The sequence below is a fragment of the Camelus bactrianus genome, chromosome 4, assembly GCF_048773025.1.
Source record: "Camelus bactrianus isolate YW-2024 breed Bactrian camel chromosome 4, ASM4877302v1, whole genome shotgun sequence".
Classification (NCBI taxonomy): Eukaryota; Metazoa; Chordata; class Mammalia; order Artiodactyla; family Camelidae; genus Camelus; species Camelus bactrianus.
The window spans coordinates 80,305,126-80,328,192 of NC_133542.1; the positions used below are offsets into that span (position 1 = coordinate 80,305,126).

Sequence of the window (23,067 nt, forward strand, 5' to 3'; positions counted from 1 at the left end):
AAAAAGGAAAGAGAATAAGCATAAAAGGCCCTGTCTCTACACCACCATACCATGGAATTCCACCAAATTACCAAGTAAGGGTGCAGCCAATATTAAGGTGGGCTAAGCAGGTTATAGAAACCTGGAAGTCTCAACCATATTGGAAATTCCAACATTTACTATGTTTTTTTCCCAGTTCAAGCATCAACTCAGTGGGAACTCTGTACCAGGGACTACACGAGGCCTGGAGTTCTCCCAAATACAGACCTCTATTACCACGTGTACAAACCACATAAAGGCCACCAGAAGAAAAGCACCCACAGATGGAATTACTGAAACTGAAAGCAGCCAACCAGCATATATTACTAAGAAAAATGGTGCTCCTAGAAATGGACTCATGGACATAGAAAGCCAACTGTGGTTAGCAGGCAGGAAAGGGGGGATTAACAGACACACGTTAATAAATATAAAATAAATGACAAGGACCTACTATATAGCACAGGGAACTATATTCAATTTCTTGTAATGAGTTGTACTAAAAACAATCTAAAACATATTTATACACATATGCATATGTTTATAACTGAATCTCTGCTGTACACCTGAAACTAACATTGTAAATTGACTACACTTCAATAAAAATTAATTTAAAAAAATAAGTAAAAATAAAAGCAACGCCATTAAGAAAAAATAAAAGAACATTCTAATCCCCTTAGCTGTAGCTGCTGAAGATTTTTGGTTGCAAGCACCAAGTCCACTGGATCACTCCAGCACTGGCTGTCACTCTTTCTGACCATCAGAGAGTCACTTGGCTTCACTGAGGTTAATTTTCTCTTCTGTGAAAGGCTACAGTTGCAACTAATGATGTATAGAATCTCATCATTCACAAGCCCAACAATTAGTGAGGACTTCCCATGGGCCAGGCTCTGGAGAGATGAAAATATAGGGTCCCAGTTATATTCATGGGTAGAAGAAGTTTATGCCATAAAGACATTAATTCTTCCTATTTTGATAGACAGATTCATTGCAATTCTGATTAGAATTCCTACCAGATTTTTCATGGAATGTAACAAGTTAATTTATGGTCAAGAATAGCCAAGAAACTTCTTTAGAACCACCACTGGGAAGGGGTGGATTGGTCATTCATTTCCACTGGTCTTTCTGATGTGATGAAAACGTTCTGGAATAATAATTGTTGCACAACTGTAAATATGCTAAAAGCTGCTGAATTGTACCATTTAAATGGGTGGACTTCATGGTGTGTGAACAATATCACAATAGAGCTGTTATATGAAAAAATATTTCTTGACAATTATTTTTCCCTCTATACTACTTAGTCTGCCCCACAATTTAAGAAAAACAAAAAACCAAAACAAACCAAACTGTGCCAGGAGCTCTTTAGGACTGCAATGTCCCTGGGTCTCCAACGCCTCTGGTGGTGCTGTTCCTGTTAACACACCAAGCTGGGCTGGGCTAGTTAGGGAATGTAACTGTCTTTTTAAAATCGATGGTCACACGTTTCACCCTGGGAGAGGGAAGGAAGGAGGATGACACAGCCTTATGCCTTCAGCTCATTTTTAACTGAACCAAGCCCTGCTTTCAACACTGTAATCCCTCTCACTATAAAAACACATGACACCAACAAGCACCGCCATCATAACACCTGAAAGTGTTCAAGGTACTTACCTGGGGCAGAAACACTGAGGGAGGAGACAGAAGCTCGCTTGGCACTGAGGATCCCTTTTCCCGACTCCACCAGTAGCTGGGCTTTACAGCCGGAGGCTCTCAGCCCAGGGAGCAGCGCAGACGCCACTGAGCTGTTCCTCAGGGAGCGGGAAAGGAAGACCAGGGCAGCCCCGGAGTCGCGGGGCAGGGAAATGGGTGGAAACGCGGGCTGCAGCCCCGCTCGGAGGCCATCCCCAGCCCCAGCCCCAGCTGCCCCGTCCGGGTCCGCAGACCCCGCCCGCCTGGGACGCAGCCCGCCCAGTTGTGGGGACGGGCCGGTGGCCGAGGAGAGGAAGCCCGGGAGGAGAGGACTCGCGGGCGAGAGAGGGGAAGGGGACGCCAGCAGTGGACTGAGGGGAGCCCGGCTGGGTGAGAGGCGGCAGGTGCACACCTGGCCCCGGGAAGCTGTGGCACAGGGGCACTGGGGCAGGTGGCGCGGGCAGAGGGGTCTGGCCCGAGCAATTCAGCTGAACACAGGCTGACTCGCGCCCTCGTGGTCTGTGACACGCGGACCGCCCTCCCGCAGCCACCTGACCCCTTTCCCGGGAGACCCCACATTGCACTTCCACAGCCAGAGGCACCGGCCCCGGGCAGGAGCTAAAGGCCTGCCGGGCGACAGAGCTGAGAAGCCTTTGGGGCTAATCCCCGGCTCCGAGCTGGAGCTTCCAACCCGCGGTCCAGCTGACACCGACCGCCCATGCGCAGGAGGGCCAGCAATCCGCTCTGGGTTCTGCGAGAGAAGGTGGGGCAGTGAGGGAGGGAAAAGATGGGAGGGGGAGGAGAGGAGGGAAAAAGTGGAGGGAGACAGATGGACAGGAAGAGCAGAGAGAAGGGAGGGATCTGGAAAGGGTAAGGTCCTAGCGGGGATGGAGAGAAAAAGCTTTACCTCTGGTGGCACCCTGAAGAAGGCGGCAGTCCTGCCTCTGTACCCTTCTGTAACACTTCAAGGCCAGCAGCTCAAGTTTTACCTCCCTGATCCAGCCCTCCATCCGATGCTGCTGCAGAACCCCTACGGGTATCACACCTGTTGCCCCCACGCGGAGCAGGGTTTTCTGTTGGTCTGGGAACCAAGCACCCGCAGGTGTTGTCGCTCAGAACTACCTTGGGAAGAGTACATATTCCCCTTTTACACGCTGGGAAACAGGCAGGCACGATCTTTGCCTTAGCTCCACTGTCCCAGGTGTTGGGCTGGCAGGGAGCGGGGTGGTTCAAGATCAGAGCCCCAGACAGAGCAGACTGCCTGAGTGTTGGTGCATAGTCCCCATCCGTCCTGGGTAAACCACACTCCACCCTAGTGGAACCATCAAGGGCTCACAGTAGTTCCCTGTGTGTGGGAGAGCTGTCCTTATGTGAAGGAAAAGCCCAGCTGGGCTAACAAGCTAAGTCACAAATCTAAGTGTGATAAGTGTCGGTTTACTGATCTAAATTCTGCTGGGCTAACTCGTAAATCTGAAGTTTAGTGTCAGTTTACTGGGCTAAAAAGCTAAGTCGTAAATCGAAGCTCAACAAGTGTCTATTACAAGTTGACAAGCACCAGTGTGCTGATTCCTTGCTTTTTGTTGCTTGAGCCTTATTGGCTAATACACCCTTACTTGTAATTAACCCTTTAAAACTTCATGTGTATGTCTTGGAGGTGGGTGCTCAGAACTTCGGAGCAGAAGCCCCTCTGAGCCCGCCGGCATAATAAATCTGAGTACGCCAACACTCCGAGTGGTGATTGTTCCTTGGCTGGCCTGTTGTTTCCATAACACTCAGTTCCAGTGCCCAGCTTGCTAGGTAGATAGGAGTGCTACCAAATCCAAATTCATTCTCTTCAGTGCAGGACAGGCCAATAAGTTGGGAGACCAGGTGTTGGGGCATGGAATAGCAAGTTTCTGTAGACCTAGATGGCAAACTAATGTCCTGGAAAACCATCTCCCCAAGTCAGAATTCAGGCTCTTTTCCTACGTGCTTGGTTGTTGCAATCTTCTTGGTGTAGGAATTCCTTCTTGTTAGAATCCTTTGTTCTTGCAGCTATCTGCCTGGGTCAAATCTCTGTAAACCTCTAACAAAACAAACGTTATTTTCTATTCTGCAATTTCTTATCTTTTTATGAATGAAAATGTGTTAAATATACTTAAAGATCAGAGCCTTCAGAATAGGTTTTCCTGTATAATTCAGGCTCTAAGCAACATTGTTTTACAAGCATGATGAAGCCTAGGAGACAGAGCATAGGGTTAAAGTCAAAGGAAAAGATCTAATATGGAGTCAGATTTGTTCTGTTCTATTACCCAGGCAGAAGCCACTTGAGGATTTAAATCCCTTTAAATTAAAAATAACTAAAACTTTAAAGGAATTTACATACATAGGTGGGAATGTGCATAGCATATCTGGAAAAACACCCAAAGGATAGTAAACAGTGGCATCTCCAGGGAGGGCTGAAAGAAGAGAGGATGAGGGAAAACTTCTTTCATTTGTGTATTTTTGTGCTCTGTTTGAATTTTTTTTAACCATTTGCATGTATTTATTTTTCAGTTAAAAAAATGTGTAATGGAGCAAAGGAGTAACTAGCTCAGCAAATACAGCAGCCATGGAATCACTGAGTCATCACTTTTGATTTAAGCCAGGAAGCATTTATTGACTCTCACCTATGTGCCCAGTGCTGTTTTAAGACTTCTTTTATTATTATTATTATTATTATTATTATTATTATTATTATTATTATTACTATTACTATTTTTATTATTATTATTATTTTATGAAATAATAACAAGGTATCCCTCACCCCTGCCCATGGCTGGTGGAAAACCAACTGAGTTTTTATTGAGTTGTTTTCCAAGGAGTAGAGATGAGTTATAAACTGAACACATCTTCAGGGCAAAACAGTCGGAGTGGTTTTCCAGCAGGCCAGACAGCTATGAAGGGTTTTCAAGAGAGGCCCCCAGAGGCTGAGAGAGAAAGCTTCGAGGACCCTATAAAAAGCTGCCCAAACTGTCTTCTCCATGGCAATACTGAAATAGGAAAGAACAAATCTGACTCCATATTAGATCTGTTCATTTGACTTTAACAAAGCCAAGTTAATACTCTCCGGTCTTTTCATGGGTTATGATGTCACAGAGGAGATGGACAGGTCAACAAGGAACCACTCTGCCGTGATCACGGAGCCGGGGAACGGGATGGGCGGCAACATGTGTGACGCAGCTGTAGCCGTGCCCGCGTTTCTAGGCAGGTACCCAAAGTCGCCTCGACAAGATGTCAAACACTTGTGCCCACGTCCTCATCACCTGACATGTTTTAAAGAGAAATGGAAATGTATAAAAGGCCAATAACCTTGGTGGGTACACCGTCTAAAGAGCAAAGTCACAGTTTGACAACTGGCCATCTCGGTTCCCTGGGCTTCATTCTTGGAGAACCTTAAAAACCACTCCTCTGTCCTTAAGAAGTGCTGCATATTTGTCCTATCTTTGGCTCAGGGATGGAGCACGTTCAAGTGAACTTTAATGTCTTTACAGATTTGACTGTCTTTCTCCAGGTTCACTTGTCCATTCTAAAGAGGCCTGAGCTAAGTCCATCCTCCGTAAGATCTATTCCCTCCAGTGACTGCTCATTGAGCCTGCAATTAAGGGCCAGCAGAACAAGAATGTCCTTAGCTAAAAAGTTCACCCACCCTTCACTGCTTTCTTAATCTCCTCTCCTGGCTAATTGCAACAGACTATCACCTCCCTCCACCAAGCTCCCCAACTATGTCAGTTTGTCTCCCCAAAGAGAAGGTAAGGTCCATAAAAGAGGAGACAACTCCATAGTCACCTCTGAATTCCTAGCATAAAGTAATGTTAAGAAATAGAACTATGATTATGGCTTCTTTCCTTTAAAACCTTTCTGGTTATTTGATTGAGACCTTGGAAGACAGGTGTTTGCAGTCAAGTATCTTGATCCTCAAGACTCTGGAGGCCTTTTTCGGAATGGCTGCTCACTGATTCATTCAAACCACAGCTTCTCATTCCAGGAGTAGCTGTGATTCTCTGCCAGGAGTTTGTGGTCACTCTCATGCCAGAAGAGCTTTAAACTATATCCTTACTTTGGATTTGTTATTTTTCCCCTCTTCCAAAAAAATTGACTTTCCTTACTGTCTTACCTTGAGGAATTTTTTTTCATAGTTAACCCTTTAGTAAACCATGCTTCTCGGGATGGGCTTGGCTTTACATATGATCAGTCATCCAACTCCCAGTGTGAGAAGACTCGGGCTCACATCCTACCCTCCTGTCAAGGCAACTGAAACTCAGTACAGGAGCCAACAGGCACCCCAGGGCTTCTAAGGCTCGCATATCACCCAGAATCCCTGCTTTCTGGTTTGTCTTGGCTTCTGAGGATTTCCCCTCACTTTCTTCACAATTAGCTGTGCAGCTTGAAAGATGAAGAAGGAAGGTTTTATTTCTTAATCAGCATTTTAAGAAAATTGTGTAATGAAGGTTTTCACGAGTTTCTAGAACCCTCCGTTGCCGAGACAGAAAACACACTAGATATTTTCTAAGTTTAGCTATCATGTGTATTTTTTCTTTTCTTTTCTTTTCTTAACTGCAAATAGACATTTTTTAATTAAAAAAAATAAGGCCCCAAATAGGATAGAGACTTGAAGGGGCATACAAAATTAAAGGGCAAAGACAGAAAAATGATAAATACTCTACAAGGTTAATATAATACTTACACTATGGATCAGATCAACAATTCTCAGTAACAGCTAATTGAAATATGTCCATGAGGTAAAACGTCTCTCCTGTCAGGAGATGGCTAACAGAAAATAGAATTAAAACAACAAACTAAAATTCTAAGTCTGGAGAGGTACAGAATTCTACCAGCTAAATGTGTCTTCTTCTGGAAAAGAGGGAGTCTCACCAGCTCTTTACTGTGGAGCCTGAGCCCAGGGGATGGCGGTGAAGTGAGCTCTGTAATTACCCAATAGCAAATTTGTGATGAATAAAGAGATGTGAGCTTTGATGACAGAGATGATACTACTATTCACTAGTCCTGTAAAGTATGTCTTCACGTTCTGTGATCAATACCTCGCCGTCCTCAGGGATTAAGATTATAGGAAAATTCACGGCCCGGGCCCAGACCTCCTCTTTGAGCTCATGACAATGCACTTAGATGTCTCAAAGGCAACTCGAGCTCCACCTGCAAAGAGCTGACTTCACGGTGCTCCTCCCATAGCCATCCTACCCAGGGCCCCTGGTCAGGGGGCAAGGTCTCCCTGCCTCTCCCAGCTCAGGCCCATCACTCACAGATGTGACTCGACCCCTCCTTCAGGGCCCAGATTTCCTCAGTCACCGAGCCCCACCACCCACACCTGACCTACCAGGTACTCACTGGCACTCACTCAGCACTGACTGTGTGCTGGGGTCCATGCTGCACACTGTGCACACGTTATCTCACTGGATCGCCACAGCAGTCCTGGGAGGTCGGTATATCACTTCTTCAATTGATTAGATAAATTGTTTACTTCCTTCAGTGCATCATCCAAAGTGACACAGCTACTCAGCCACAAAACTGGGACTGAAAACCACTTGAAAATTCTACACTCCTACACCTGGCAGCCACCCTAATCTGACTCATCACATCACCTCCTGCAGAGCCTTCTAAATGTTTCTAAGCATTCTACAAGACAAAAGTGATCTACGAGAGCACCCCTCTCCCCTACTTAAGATCTGTCAATGACGGTCCACTGCCCTTAGGAGAAAGCCCCACTGGGCCTGAGCACAGCCCAATGGCCCGGCATCCACGTTCCCTGCGCGGCCTCGCCGCCTTACCCACCACACAGATCTACACGTGCCGTGTCCAGGACAGGGATGCTGACTCCGTACAACCCGGGACTCGTCTCACTCAAACAATGATCACCTTCTTCAGTGTTCACCCTCTTCACTGCTGACGGTCAGAAAAATATTTTCTCAGGATGAATCAATATCTTTTTCCTTACAACTTCCTGTCATTGATAATGAGCTCCATCCAAAATACAGAAGACCTAATTCTCAGTCTCCTTATCTGTAAAGTGAGAATAACAAGGAAATATATGAAGTTTTAAGTGAAATAATATACATGTGAGGCTGAGGGACAATTCCCAACATACAGTAAGCACTCAATATGTGCTTACTTAATATTAATAGGAATATATTGCATTCCAGCAACCTTAACTCAATGTTTTATGGCTTTGTCCAACAGACTACAGACAAACATTTGGACGAACACCTTTGAGCAGATCAGCCCAAGCGTGCTGGTAGAGGTAAGCACTGACTCCAGTTACAGCTGCAGCCAACCAGCACTACGGGGCTGGGGCAGTTTGCTCAAACTCTTACATGTTGCTTGAGAATTTAGTTGTCATTAATGAATAAAGACAGGTGTTCTTTAGTCAAAATTCCTGAAACATATATCTTCAAAGATTGATGCAAATTTGATTTCAAGTACAACACTCTCACTAGAAATTATTTGAAAATGATAGTCTTAGCTCTTCTGCACATCAAAAGGGCATGATCTTAATGTATCTGACTACACCAAAAGTGTTGTTTAAAGGAATTTAAGATGAAGCCATCCTAAATAAGCTCTCAGTATCATCTTCACAAAGCCCCAACCAAGGGTCTCAATTCTCACTTCCACATAGGTGTTCAGGTAGCTTAACCTGGGTCTTGGTTTCTTACAACATGGGGGTGGGAAGAGTTGTGGATAGATTTATGTAGCAAATATAAACCTAGAGTATTTGCTGTGTAGAAATCCTAGAAATAAACAAATTAATATATAGTCCTACCCTCAAGAAGCTCAGCCTTTCCATTTACAACAGCATTAAAAATAAAATGAGAGATACATTTAACAAAAATTTACAAGATTTGTACATTGAATATTTTGATGTATCACCGAAATAATACTTAAAAGATCTACATATATGGAACACATCCCATGTTCTTGGAATGGTAGACAATATTGTTAAAAATGTTAAGACTCCCCAAAGTGAGTTACAAATTCAGTGGAATCCTTATCAATATTCCAGCTGACTTCTTTGCAAAAATTGAAAAAGTGATCCCAAAATTCATATGGAATTGCAAGGGGCCCAGGTCAGCCAAAACAATCTTGAAAAAGCAGAGCAAAGTTGGAGGACTCACTTTAAAGTGTACTAAAAAGCTATAGTACTAAGTCAGAATGGTACTGGCATAAGTTTGGATAAATAAATCTAAGAGATAATAATAAAAACCCAGGGGGAAAAACTTACATTTACAGTCAGTTTTCCACAAGGGTGTCAACAACACTCCATTGAAAGAATAGTCTATTTAACAAATGGTGAAGGGAGTGCTTAGTATCTGCAGGCAAAAGAATGAATCTGGAATCTGGACCCCCATATTTTAAATAAATAAAAATTAATTCAAAATTGATCACAGACAGAAACGTAAAAACTAAACCTATAAATTTTCTAAAAGAAGACACAGTATAAATCTTTGTGGTCCTAGGATAGGCTTTGGTTTCCTAGATACAATACGAAGAGCACAAGTGATAGAAGAAAAAAGCAGATAAACTGGACTTCATCAAAGTTAAAACTTTTTGTTACAAATTACATCATCAAGAAAGTGAAATGACAGGGGAAGGGGGTATATCAAGTGACAGAGTGTATGCTTAGCAAGAAAAATAAAATAAATCAATACATCTAATTACCTCCCCTGTAAAGAAATTGTTTTAATGCTTAAAAAAACTAAAGTGAAAGGACAATATGCAGAATAGGAGAAAAATTTTGCAAAGCATGTATCCAAGAAGAGACTAGTATTCAGGATATATAAAAAATGCTTACAACTGAACAATACAAAGAAAATCGACCCAATGTTTAAATTTGGCAAGGATTTAAATAAATACACAAATGGCCGATAAGCACATGAAAAGAAGCTCAGCATCACTAGCCAAATCAAAATCAAAATGAGTTCTCATTTTACACCCACTAGGACGGTTTTAATCAAATCATGGACAATAACAAGTGTCGTTGAAGAGGCAGAGATACCTCATTTGCGGCCAGTGGAAAGGGACAATGGTGCAGCTTCTTTGGAGAAGTCTGGTGTTTCCTCAAAAGGTTAGAGTTATATGGCTCAGCAATTCCACTCCTACATGTAGAGTCATCCCTCAGTATCCTCGGGGGGTTGGTTTCAGGAACCCCCCACCCTGGATAACATAATCCAAGGATTTTCGAGTCCCTTTACAATCAGCCATCTGGATCCATGAAGTGGAAATTACAGATATGGCGGGCCAACTGTACAGCCAACAGAATGAAAACATATTCTCACAAAAACTTGCACATCAATATTCATGGCAGTATCATTCAGAGTAGCCAAAGGTTACAAACAATATCCATCCATCAATGAACGGATAAACAAAATTACCAAGAATAGGCCCACAAACTTTTGGTCATTGAATCTTTGAGAAAGGAGGTGAGAACATACAATGGAGTAAAGACAGCCTCTTCAGCAAATGGTGTAGGGATAACTGGACAGCTGCATGTAAATGAATGAAGTTAGACTACTCCCTCACAGCATACACAAAAATAAATTCAAAATGGGTTAAAGACTTAAACATGTATACAAGACACTATAAACCTCTTAGAAGAAAACATAGGCAAAATATCTGACATACATCTCAGCAATGTTCTCCTAGAGCAGTCTACTCAAGCAATAGAAATACAAGCAAAAATATACAAGTGGGATGTAATTAAACTTACAAGGTTTTGCACAGCAAAGGAAACAGTAAGCAAAACTAAAAGACAACCTATGGAATGGGAGAAAATAGTTGAAATTAATGAGACTGACAAGGGCTTAATTCCCAGAATATATAACACCTTTTACACTTGATAAGAAAGAAAAACAAACAATTCAATTCAAAAATGGGCAGAAGGCCTAAAGAAGCTTTTCTCCAATGAAGACATACAAATGGCCAATAGGCCCATGAAAAAATGCTCAATATCATTATCAGAGAAATGCAAATCAAAACTGCAATCAAATATCACATCTCACCAGTCAGAATAGGCATCATTCAGAAGTTCACAAACAATAAATGCTGGAGAGGCTGTGGAGAATAGGGAACCCTACTACACTGTGGTTGCAGTTTGGTGGAGCCATTGTTGAAAACAGTACAGAGGTTCCTCAAAAGACAAAACATTGACCTCCCATATGACCCAGCAATCCCACTCCTGGGCATATATCCAGAAGGAATCGTAATTCAAAAAGATACCTACACCCCAATATTCAGAGCAGCACTATTTACAATAGCAAGACATTGAAACAACCTAAATGTCCACTGACAGATGACTGGATAAAGAGGTTGTAGTATATTTGTACAATAGACTACTATTCAGCCATAAAAAATAATAAAATAATGCCATTTGTAGAAACATGAATGGACGTGGAGAATGTCATCCTAAGTGAAGTAAGCCAGAAAGAGAAAGAAATATACCATATGAGATCGCTCACATGTGGAATCTAAAAAAACAAACAAACAAAAAGATAAACTTATCTACAGAACAGAAACAGACACACAGACATAGAAACCAAACTATGGTTACCAGAGGGGAGAGGGTGTGGGAAGAAATAAATTGGGAGTTCAAGATTTGCAGATACTGAGTATGTATAGAGTAAACAACAAGTTTATACTGTATAGCACAGGAGAATATATTTAATAACTTATAGTAACATGTTGAAAAAGAATATGAAAATGAATACATGTATGTTCCTATATAAATGAAGTGTTGTGCTGTACACAAGAAACTGATGCAAAATTATAAACTGACGCAACATTATAAACTGACTAGAATTCAATGAAAATATTTTTAAATAGAGAAAAAACGAAAAAAAAAGAAAAAGATATTATAAAACCAAAAGAATAAAGTACTGACTGAGGCTACAACATGGATGAACCTTGAAAGTTTATACTAAAATAAGCCAGACACAAAAGGGCAAACAGTGCCCTTTTAGGTGAACTGTATCTAAGCCTTTATTGTACTATTCCAGTAAATTTTCTGGAAGTTTGAACTCTCAAAATCAAAATAAAATGTATTATTCATTAAAAACCTAAAATGATTCCTCAAAGGAGGGCTTTAATTATTAAATGCAGAAATGCATGTAAAGCTCCTGGAACAACACTTTGCACATCCAAACACAGTCACTGCTGTCACTGCCACTCAGAGGGTGGTGCCAGCGCTGATGAGGGCTGCCTCCAGTTGCTCCCCTGCAGACAGGAGTGAGGGCCTGGGCTCTGACAGGAAGGGTGACCGGGAACATGGGTTAGACAGAGTCACGCCCCAGACATTGTATTACCCAACTTTCTTATACAAACTGCTCCATCTAACATAAACACGCTACAGGGATGGATCTTACGACACAGGGAATATAGCCAATGTTTTACAATAACTATAAATGGAGCATAACAATAAAAATTGTGCAACTATTGTACACCTGAAACATATCATATTGTAAATCAGCTATACTTTTATAAAATGTTAAAAAATAATTTTAAAATGTTATCACTTCAGTATTCAATTCGGTTTTTAAGTAACTAATAAACAGCTTAGAAAGTATAAAACATTTAAGTGTGATAAGTTTGTTTACATAATTATTTACTTTCAGCCTCCTGCTAAAAGAGAAATTAAACAATTTTTAACACCGCTTAACAACCATAACAACAAAAAGACAAAAGTTAGAGTGAAGAGAAAATGGAGATTCAATACTTAAATGAAACCAGGTGGAAGTAAACTCATAAAAACGAATGCCATGAAGTCAGGGTAAGTGTTAAAGGCCGACTAGAAATTCAGCCGTAAGATTCTTGGCAGCTAAAGCAAAAAGTAAAAGATGATGGGGCGGGTGGTAGAGCTCAGTGGTAGAGCGTGTTCTTAGCGTGCACGGGGTCCCGGGTTCAACCGCCAGGGCCTCCTCTAACAGATAAATACACCTAATTACCTACCCCCCCAAAAGAGACCCAATGAAAAGAAAAAGAGAAATTTCTTTCCTAAGAAAACCTGATGTTAAATTTAGATTAAATACTTGAAAAAATAAAGAAAGAAAAATAGAAAAAGATGAGTGACACAAGCGATAATGCCCGTGAGATAAATCTGCGGTGGCTGCTGGCACGTCCCCATGTCCCACGTGGGAAAATCTGAAACAACATTCTCACCATTCAGAGTCATCTTCAGCCCACCCCACCCCTCACCCTGTTAAATGCAGGAGCACAGGCAGGGCCCTGCCTTTGCTCTCTCTGTGTCAACACAGTGAGACAGGATGGAAGGGGCCAGAGCACAGCCATTCAAGGAAGGCCACAGCAATTAACATCAAAATGGTGAAGGATTCAACCCCCAGTAGGCCTTGAGGCTCAGGATGAAGAGATTTTACTTCTAGCAGATCTTGAGCTTCATTATACACCCGTTGTAATAGTAACATGGTGAATAACACGCCCCAAGGCACCATGGCCATCCCAAGGCTAGCCACAAAAGGTCAAACGGTGGGAAATGGCCAACTCCCTGGGAATCCCAGCCCCTTGCCCTTAGGCTGCTCCTTCTAATTATTAGCACATAAAACAACCAAGCCCATGAAAACCAGCAACACAGCGCCACCTCGCGGTCATCACTCTCTCTCCCTCTTCAGAAAAGGCCCACATTTTGTCTGTGGAGTGTGTACCTACTTTTAATCTGAGCACCCAACCCCCACACCTCGTGGCATTTCTCCTGCCTTTCAATGTGTCTCTGTGAATAAATCTACCTTTACTCAACAGTGGCTTGCTCTTGAAACCTTTCCTGCATGAAGCCAAGGACCCACGTCTGGTGGGGCACATTCCAGGGGCTCAACCAAAGCCTGGGACACAGCCCTTCCCATGCCCCACATATGTTTTCTTGTATCAACAGGACTGGGATGTGAAGGGAGTTCTGAGGCCCCAGCTAAGGGACAGAAGTAGCCCCCAGGACCAAAATGGCGGGCAGCCCCTCCCCCAGCAGGGGCCCTGAGGTCAGCCCGGTTCTCTGTGGTTCTCTGCTGTGCTGACTCCCAAGCCAGAGAGCGTTCTCCTAGGCCTGTCCCCACAAAAGCCTTATCTCCAAAATGCAAGCACATCATGTCACAGTCCTCTTATTCAACCAGGAAATTTTCAGCCCACTTTTTCCTTCCCTAGTAAAGAATCTATCTGTCCTCCCTCCCATCCCACCACTTCTTTCTTTGTGAGAACTCTATACTCCCCATACACCATCCTGAAGGCAGGAGCCTTGCTGGCTGGGACCGAGATGTTTCAGTCTCACACAGCCTGCATCCTTTCACTTTCCCCTTTCTACCTTAAAAATCCTTTCCTGAGTCTCCCACCCCTCTGATTCTGAACTTCACAAAGTGCTGAGGTTGCATGCAGTCACTGTGTGCATACCTCCCAGGTTTTGACTAGGTTTCCTTCACAAGATCTTCATTAAGGAGCTTCATCAAGAAGTTTAAAGAGTCTTTTCTTACATCGGAGTGGAGGAGCCTGCATAAAATTTAAATGGCCTTGAAGAGAGAGTTAACCAGGGACAGAGAGGTCATAGGTCTTAGTCAACAGTGTCACGAGGCAAAATGTTCTTCGAAGGCTCAGAGTGGCTTCTGAACATGGAGTCGGGAGGGAGGAGGTGCCAGGCTGTGAGTGGGATGAGTGACACTGGGTACGCTACCCCAGCTGGGGAAGTATTGGATTTTGTTCTAGTTTTCCAAAGAATTTCTTACCACCTTTTCTCTTATTGTCACATACCATTTCCTACGGATTAAGAAAATCAATGTCAGTCATTTGGGCCACTTGGTAGAAGCTACACGATGCCATTCACAGGGCTGGGATGTAACAGCCACACCAGTCTAGGTTGAAAGACCAGTAGGGGTATTTCCATGGTAATCACGGGCATGCAGCAAACTCCCCAGCTTCAATTACCTCATCTCAAAAGTGGGGCCAAAAAAACTACCAAGCAAAGTGCGTGATGATTATGGCCGACATCTCTTTACTAGGTAAGTGCCCGTGACAGCTGACACTGGATTAGGAATGAATATGATCAACGAGGCACAGTCAGCCTGGTTACATGCACCCTGCCTTCATGCCTTGGTGCAGGAGCGGAGTTTGTTTAGCTGAAATGAACGCCCCCAGAGCAGCCCTGAAGGGAAAGCTCCCAGCTCTGCACGGCGAGGCGTGTTCCTTTCCTTCTCTGAGCTGATAACAGTTTGCAGTCGTCTGTTTTTACATTTATCCCTTTAGTACCTGCCTCCCCTCCGGAGTTTTTGCTTAAGCAGAACAGGTCCAGGTTTGTGTTGCTGCCTGCCGGATATTCTGGGCTGGGAGACAGGCGACTCCACGTCTGGCTCTGGTGCTGAATGGAGAGGGCAGAAAGCCCAGGGGCCCATGCTGAACAGAGGCCCCTGCACCCAAAATTTTGGTCTGACTTTGGGCAAATTACACCGTCTTCTTTACCCTAAGATTCCTCATCTGTTCATGAAAATAACTGCCAATGGCACGTAGAGTTTCAAGGATTAAAGGAAATCACCAAATTCACAACCTATTCAAGGGGCTACCACTACGTCCTCAACAGGCACATGCTACCTTTACGGCTGTAACACACGCTAAGCGGGGCGGAAGGACACAGTGAACACTGCTAAGTGCCTGTTAAGTGTTTCATGTGTGTTATAATACTGTTTAAAACTTACAACAAACCCAGGAAGAAACGAATATTATAATGCATATTTCACAGATTCACCAACAGTTTAATGGAGGTTACACTCTAGTCCAAGGTCCTTTGGTGAGGAAATGGCGATTTAAACCTGAATCTGAGCCCAGGCCTGGGCTACACCTCTCTCCAATCCACCTCACCACTTGCCTATGAAATCCACCTGTCCAATACACGATTGCACAGGTCAGCTCTTAAATGCAAAGTGTGCCACCGTTTGTCAATGTTTGTTAATTACCATAAAGTGCTCTCAGAAACCGCTACAGAAAAGACAGGTTGACCCACATCCCTGCCAACAAAGAAGAGATATTCAGCCTTGCGTTCTCCTGTAATGTGCAGAAACCCTTTCCTACACCACCAAATTCAAATGTATGCTTCCTCAATGTTTATGTTTGCACACGGCTTATTAAAGTAGAAGGTACCTGCAGTAATTCCATCTCGTTTCCTTTGCAAGTTTCCAGATTATCCACAATCAGTCTGTGAATGAAAATACTACAATGTGAATTAAAATACTACAACCATGTCAGTAAACAAAGAATGCTGAAACCAAGTCATCAAGGCTGCCGCCAACCCCCAGTGCGGACAGACCTGAAGCCCAGCCTCTACAGCCACTCACAATGCTGCCCTCTGAACAGACTGAGAATAAGAAGACAGGATAATTGCCCTAGATAGATAGGTGCTTGTCTAAAGAATGAATCCAGTGAGGTCAAATGATACATACAAAGGCACTAAATTCTTTAACTTGAGATGCCTGGATTTCTTTAGATAACAAGCAATCTTTTATTGTTCCAACTCCCTGGTCTTTGTTGTAAAGCTCCTATATAATCCTAGTTCCTCCCCTACTTCTTGGGAGCAGTCCCTCAGACAGATTTGAAGGCTGTCATCCCGCCTCGAGTCCTCCCGCCTAATAAAGTGTAACTCTAAACTTTCAGGCTACACATTTCTTTCAGTCGACAAGTCCCAGAATAGACACAACTCATCAATTCTGTAATGGAACACACTGGATCAGGAACCAAAAGCGTGTTCTAGTCCAGAAAAACTACGGGTCCCTCTTTCTTTCTGTCATTATACAATCCCACCAGAACTCATTAATTTGCTGTCTGCTCATCTGGCAACCAAACTCAGAGAAGAGTCAACTCAGCAGAGTGCTCTACTCGGGAGAACACCCCGCAGCAGCACTGCAGGCTACCTGCCCTCCCGAACGCTCTGCCGACCCCTAGTGTCCTCCGTGGAGACCAGGCCAACAGAGGTGTTCCCAACAACTGCAAAGTCCCACAGATTAAATAAAAGCATTATATTTTCTACGATATGTTATGCATATTACCATCTCTGAAAACAGCTTTGCCAGAAGCCCAAATTTTCCACATTAATCTGCATAGGCAATTCCGGCCCCCAAGGGAAAACAAGTCTTATGATGATGCTAAGGCCTCCAAAGTCCTCTCCAGGACCATCAACCAAACTGCCTGCAGGCCTGCAGCTGCAGGCGGCTACATGTCTGTTTTTAAAGCAACCCCTTCCTGCCCTCGGGCGCTACAAAGTCCCTCTATGCCCTCCCATCTCAGGGTAAGAGCAGCCACTGCAGAAACTTGCAGGGCAGCACTGACAGGACTGGACACAGAGGATCAGAGCTAAACTAAGCCTTCTGATGACACGAGCTTGTCACTGTGTCATTTTACAGATGAAGGTATATATAGAGAGGTGGGGTGATCTTGCTCAAAGTCACACAGCTAATAAGTGGCAAAGTCTATAACTCAGCTCCACCCTCTGGCGTGACGCTCCAGCTGGGACACCCACAGGGTTCTCTCGTGCCTGCCTGACCAGTCCTTTACTGTCACTTATAACCCACCACAGTGTCTGACCCTAGCCTGACTTTTCAGCCTCTTCTCCCTCTAGTTTCTCAGGAACAAGGCTGCTCGGGCCATTGTGTGACTTCCGGCTCCCCAAACCCTCAGTGCTCAGGGTGGTCTTGCCTGTGCAACCAGCACCCTGCTCAGAGGCTCTTCCTCCCCTGCAGGAGGACGTTTCCACTCTCCGCAGGGACACCCCCTCAGGGAAGCGCTCTTCTCCCCCTCAGCACGGCAGGTGTCCCAGGCCACATCCCGAGCTGCCCCATTAGGACTGCCTGTGCCCAGGTCTGCTAGTCAGACCAGCAGCCTCAGAGCCAGGGATTATGCCCGGGTCTCCCTGCAAACCTACTGCCCGCCTCACAGCCCCCAGCCAGTAGGTCACCTGGAAGTCACAGCAAGTGCCCCACCCAATCCCGAAATCTCTTCATTTGCCAGCACCGCTGATGACTGGTCTCCAAAGTTTGGTCAGTTTCACACAAAACAGCAGCTTCCACTGAAGCTGAGGGTTTTCACTTCTGCTCCCCATCATTAATGGAAACGTCAAGGGAAACCAAAAGACCTTTTCTCAACCCTTTTCTGATGACACATTCCCACCCACAATACTCACATTCTCAAGAGTTTTGGGTCCACGTGATTTTGTTTCCCTTATGCTAAGTGGCTCTAAACACTGCAGGATTCTTTCTCTTTTGAGAGTATTTGTTTGTACTGAGTTTATTGACTTTAATCCCTTTTTGTCTCTCTCTTAAGTGTCCCTAGCAGTTGCCACTTCTTACTCCCTTCAGCAGCCTCCCTCCCATCATCTAGTCTAGGAAATCATCTGTGATGAGGGGCCCGGGGGCAGTCACAGAAAATGGAACAAAGGTACAGTGAGGCTACATAATTTGCCCGAGAAGATCAGCTTCAAGCCCCAAAACTGTGTGTCACGTCCCTCTGTTTAACACTTATGCTAAACTAGTTAACTTTTTATAGATTATGGTTATAAACAGATGAGGTATCAAAATACATAGAAGGACACACATCAACTCTAAGATGTTTATTAACTCCACTATTTTGTTTCTATTTATTTTATTTCTATTAAAAAATATTAGGAACCTCTTCAGTCAATATAACAAAATGTTAATGGGTGTTAAATCCAGAATATAGAGGCGTAAGTGTATCATTACTCATAATTATTTGTATGCTCACAAGACAAAATGATTTGAACGTCTCTCTCCCCTCCCCCTACTCGCTACTGGCTCTCACCTGAGCTCCCAGACCACACATTTAACAGCCTTTCACTTTATCCACAGCTGAACTCATCAGGGTTCCCCCAAAGCTCCCTCTGCAGCTTTCCCTGCTCAGAGAACAGCAGGACCATCATTTACCTCATTAATCCACCCAGAAACCTGGGCCTTACTCCATCCTACCTTCACAGACATCATTCATCCTTTCCTTTTTACCATCTAAACATGCCTAAAATCTGTTCGTTTTTTCCCGGTGACTGTCCCACTGACTGTCCCACCGCTCAGGTAGAAGCCACCAACACTGCCCACCTGGACTCACGAGTCTCCCACGTGGCCTTCCAGCTGCTCTCCCCTACTTGAGACAAATTGGATTTTGTCACTCCCGTTCTTTTATGACTCTTTTCAAACCTAGTGTTCTTAGAAGAAACTCCAAGTTCTTCACATGGTGAAGGTGTTTGCCATGAAACTGTCAGCTCAGGGAGGGCAGGACCCCCCTCCTCCTTGGCCCTCCTCTTTCCCTAAGCCCCGCCCTCTCCCTCGGCCCCGCCCTCTGGCACAGCGCTGGCTCAGGAGGACCTGCTGAGCTACACCAGGCTGTATTCTAACCCTGGTGTTCAATTCTTAGCAAATTGCTTCACTTATCCGTACAAATCCAAGGTAGATTAGAAAGATTTTAGATGTTGAGCTAGACTATTGATTTGGGGATTTTGCACTAGCAACCTGCAATTACATGTTCTAATGATTCTGTCTTCTTAAAACCACACCCAGATTTAATGAGTTATTTGTGGAATGTCTTCGGAGTAAAAGGGACTGTACTTTTACAGACTTTATGTTGTATAACATGAACAACCCGGACAGGGTCACAAATGGAACTGCCTCACAAGTGACAGAAGACAGGTGAGAGGCACAAAGCAACAGGTCGCAAAGACGGTAAGAGCAAATTTGTTTTGCCAACCCCCCCAAAAATGCCTGAAAGAACCAAAAATTCTGAATTTTGAAAGTAAAAGATTATCATATAGTGAAATAAAATAAATAATCCTCTTCATCAGGGTTTCAAGATCTGACTCCAGATATTTTAGCAGGCCATACTGAATCCTAGCACAGAAAAATCAGATGGACTAGTGGTGAGTAAGTTCCAGGAAAACTGCAGTAATTCCTCCACTTGTGTAAGGACATACACTCACCTGCCGAAGGTGAAAGTAGACTGCATTCTGGAGAAATTCGGAAGCTTCCAGGCTCCGCTTCTGGATGCCGAGGACACGGACAGCTTGGAAGCATGCTTCTAACTCAGTCACCGGAATTCTTACACTGCAGGGGGAAAAGGAGGCCCTCAGTCGATAGCAGAGATGTTCCTGTCGTGTATCACAGGCCGTGCCTCAGGGACTCAGTGCCTTGCAGCAGCCCGGCACCAGGCGAGGACCCGAAGCGTGGCCCACCGAAGCAGGAGGTGCACTGTGCTTGAGAAATCCCATCCCCGATGGGGGCAAGAGGGGCTGGTGGGGTTGAGTGAACCTATAAATGCCCACAGAAATATGCCTGCATTCATTCAAGTGATACAAGCAAAAGTAGCAGGTTATTTAACAAAATTTCAATTTTCAGTGGAAATTTTGCCATTCCTTTCCGCTTGTCCCCTGCACTCTGAAACAGGCTTAGGCTCTCTCACACCTGCAGCTCTGAAGCAATAGTTGTGAAGTCATTTTACTTTGCTGCAAGTGTCCTCGGTCCCCTTGTAACTGTGTCTGTCCTCTCTTAACACAGTCGGATATCTTCCTGGATCTCTACCTGAGTTCCTTTCTCCTCCTCCTCAGATCCTGAGATAAAGGACAAGTGAAGGCACATGACCAGAAAAGGCACTGTGGACTTGACTGAAATCCACAGTGACCCCCTAGGTGAGTGCTGCCCACCCCTTACATTCGATTTTCAAGGTTCTGCACAGGGTGACATCCAGCCCAGAGAGGTGGCCCAGGCCCATTGGAAGCTTTGTGGCTTGGGCACGGGGACAGGTGAAGGAGCTGGTTCAGGGGTCAGGCACCTCCCCACCTCTGCTCCTCTCTCTCCCGAGGCCCCGCTGCCAAGCACTCAGGCTCCGTGAACTTATGTCCTTCTCTTCTACTCTACTCCAAACCCTTTTCCTTTTCCTTTTTTCCCTAATTATCCCCAGCTGGAGTGATTTTTCAATCGCAGTATCTGAAAAAATTTCCTGCAGCCGAAAATGAGGTCTCAAGAAGTCAAAGCACATATGCTACTTCCTGAAGAGTGCCGCTGGCTAGGGGGACCCTCACCAACACTCACGTGGCATCAGACATGTTTCAGGGTCGGCCACCCCCAACAAGAGTGTGCTGTGACCCCTATGCCCGCACAGCATCTCTGCTCACAAAAATATAGTTGGCCCACTTATCGGTTATTAAGAAGCAAAAATACAAAATTGCTCATGTTTCTTACTAAAATTATCTATGAAGCAGAAAAGGGAATTGTAATAGAAAAGAACAATTTTGACCCCATGTTAGGTCTGTTCCTTTGGCTTTAACCCTGTGCCCTGTTTTCTAGGCTCAGACTTGCTAGCTCTGCACCATTTGTAAAAGAAAGTTGCCTTTAGACTGAAATATCCAGGACAGCCTATTCTCCTGGCCGTGATCTTGAAGGATGCTAATTCATCTGCACTTATGTAGAGATGGCAAGTTGCAAAATAGAGAATAACCTTTGTTTTTTTTTTTTGGAGTTTTCACAGGGGCAACATGATTTGATCCGCATGGACAGCTGCAAGAACAGCGGATTCAAAGGACAAGCAATTCATACAGCAAGAAGTTTCCAACAACCAATCAAAACCCCGCCCCTTTTTAGTATAAAAGAAGACTCAATTCTGACTTGTGGAAGATGATTCTCCAGGACATCAGTCTGCCATCTTCTGGATCTGCCAGCTTTGCAAATAAAGTCACTATTCCTTGCTCCAACACCTCATCTCCCGGTTTATTGGCCTGTCATTTGGTGAGCAGAATGAGTTTGGACTCGGTAACAAAATGACTGCATTGGAGGTAGTATGTCTCCACTGTTTCCTCGTTTCCAATATGTAACATGCACATTACTTATGATCTAGTGCAAATAATTCATCAAAGACAACCACAAAAAGAAACTATACTCACCCAGCTATCAACACTGAACACAAAACCTGTCAATTTTATATGCTGTTTAAGAACACAACCGAAAAACCTAACATAGGGAATTGATTCCACGGAAATAAAATTATTTCTACTCCTTCAAAACTTTTTCTTTTCTTTTCTATTTTATTTTGTTTTGCTTATTGAAAAGAAAATAAAAGTCAGATCATTTTATTTCACGTATTTTTGTTATAGCTACATACTTTAAATACTACAGAGACTTAAATTGCAATAAAAAATTGTTCATATATTAGTATAAAGATATATACACAATCAATGGGGATTAGGAATGGAGTGGACATTTACTAAAAATCCACTGCAATCCAGTCTTTTACAAGCATATCCTGGAATATAAACTCTATTATCCAGGGGTCCTCACCCACATTCTCACTGCTGAGTCCGTTAGTAATCAACTACTAAGGCACCAGCATAGAACCATGTGATCTGTATTTTAGGAATAAATGAGGGAATTGATTCATTCAATTCTAAAACAAAAACCCTAAAATAAATACTGAACTTATTTACAGATAAAGAAAATTGGTCCCTCAAAAAGTAAAGTTTCTTCCTCAAGGTCACAAAGCTAATAAATGGTAAAGGCAAGATTTGAACTAATCTGCCTGATTCTAAAAACTAAGGTGGAAATCCCATTAGACTGGGGAGGGTCCAGCTGCACAGCCTATCACCCTATCTTTGTTCAGATCTAGCCTTAGACAGCCTGAGACAGCACTCCATTCCTATGGAACTCGAGGGCAAATGATAACATTAAGGATTTTATATCCAGGAATTTCTTAGGTCTCATGTATATTAAGTGTCAGCAGGTCAGCAGAAAATCTCTGGGAACCATTAGTGGGTCCAGACCTTTTTGCTGATTAGAAACTCAATCTATCAGGACATAGTGACCTTCCCATGAGAGGCCACATGGACATAAACTAAAGGCAGCTAAACAATGAAAACTAGCAAGACCCTGGAACTCAAGCAAGAAGGATCCCTGCCATCCCCCACCCAGTTGCCTCTTCATCCACGTGGACACGAAGACAGAAGACCCGGGTTCTTGTCCAAGTTACACTATCATGGATTCTCACCCATAAAAAGTTACAACACTATGCTGTCATAAGTCCTTTCCAACTCAAATATGATGACACCAATATCTCAGCAGAATATCTATGTCTCCACTTCCCCTCTTCTAATAGGAGAATATTTCTATGGACACAAAGCAGAAATCCAATTTAAAAAACCATGCACGAAGCCAGGTGAATTTCTGCTTAAGAGACTTTCCTCTCACGCTCAGTGAATGAAAGCTCAGAAAAAGTGGTCCTTCTCCTTCAGCAAACGGGAGGCATCCTGATTGTGTGTGTGTGTGTGTGTGTGTGTGTGTGTGTGTGTGTGTATAAATCAAATATAATCATGTCTGGGACATGTACAGATTATTTTTAATT

At 43.7% G+C, this 23,067-nt stretch overlaps 1 protein-coding gene across 13 annotated transcripts in view; it reads right to left on the reverse strand.

Annotated features, from left to right (window-relative positions):
* LOC141577530 (uncharacterized) overlaps positions 1-23,067 on the reverse strand; it is a 137,826-nt gene that overhangs the window by 59,869 nt on the left and 54,890 nt on the right. For 9 of the 13 annotated variants that reach the window (XR_012506686.1, XM_074362856.1, XM_074362852.1 and 6 more), the window contains 2 exons: positions 19,661-19,784; positions 1,666-7,719 (listed from right to left, as the gene is read on the reverse strand). The gene's annotated coding sequence lies outside the window, so the exon portion shown is untranslated. The remainder of the gene's footprint in view (positions 1-1,665; positions 7,720-19,660; positions 19,785-23,067) is intronic. The other 4 variants (XM_074362855.1, XM_074362854.1, XM_074362851.1 and 1 more) reach the window with 1 other exon arrangement.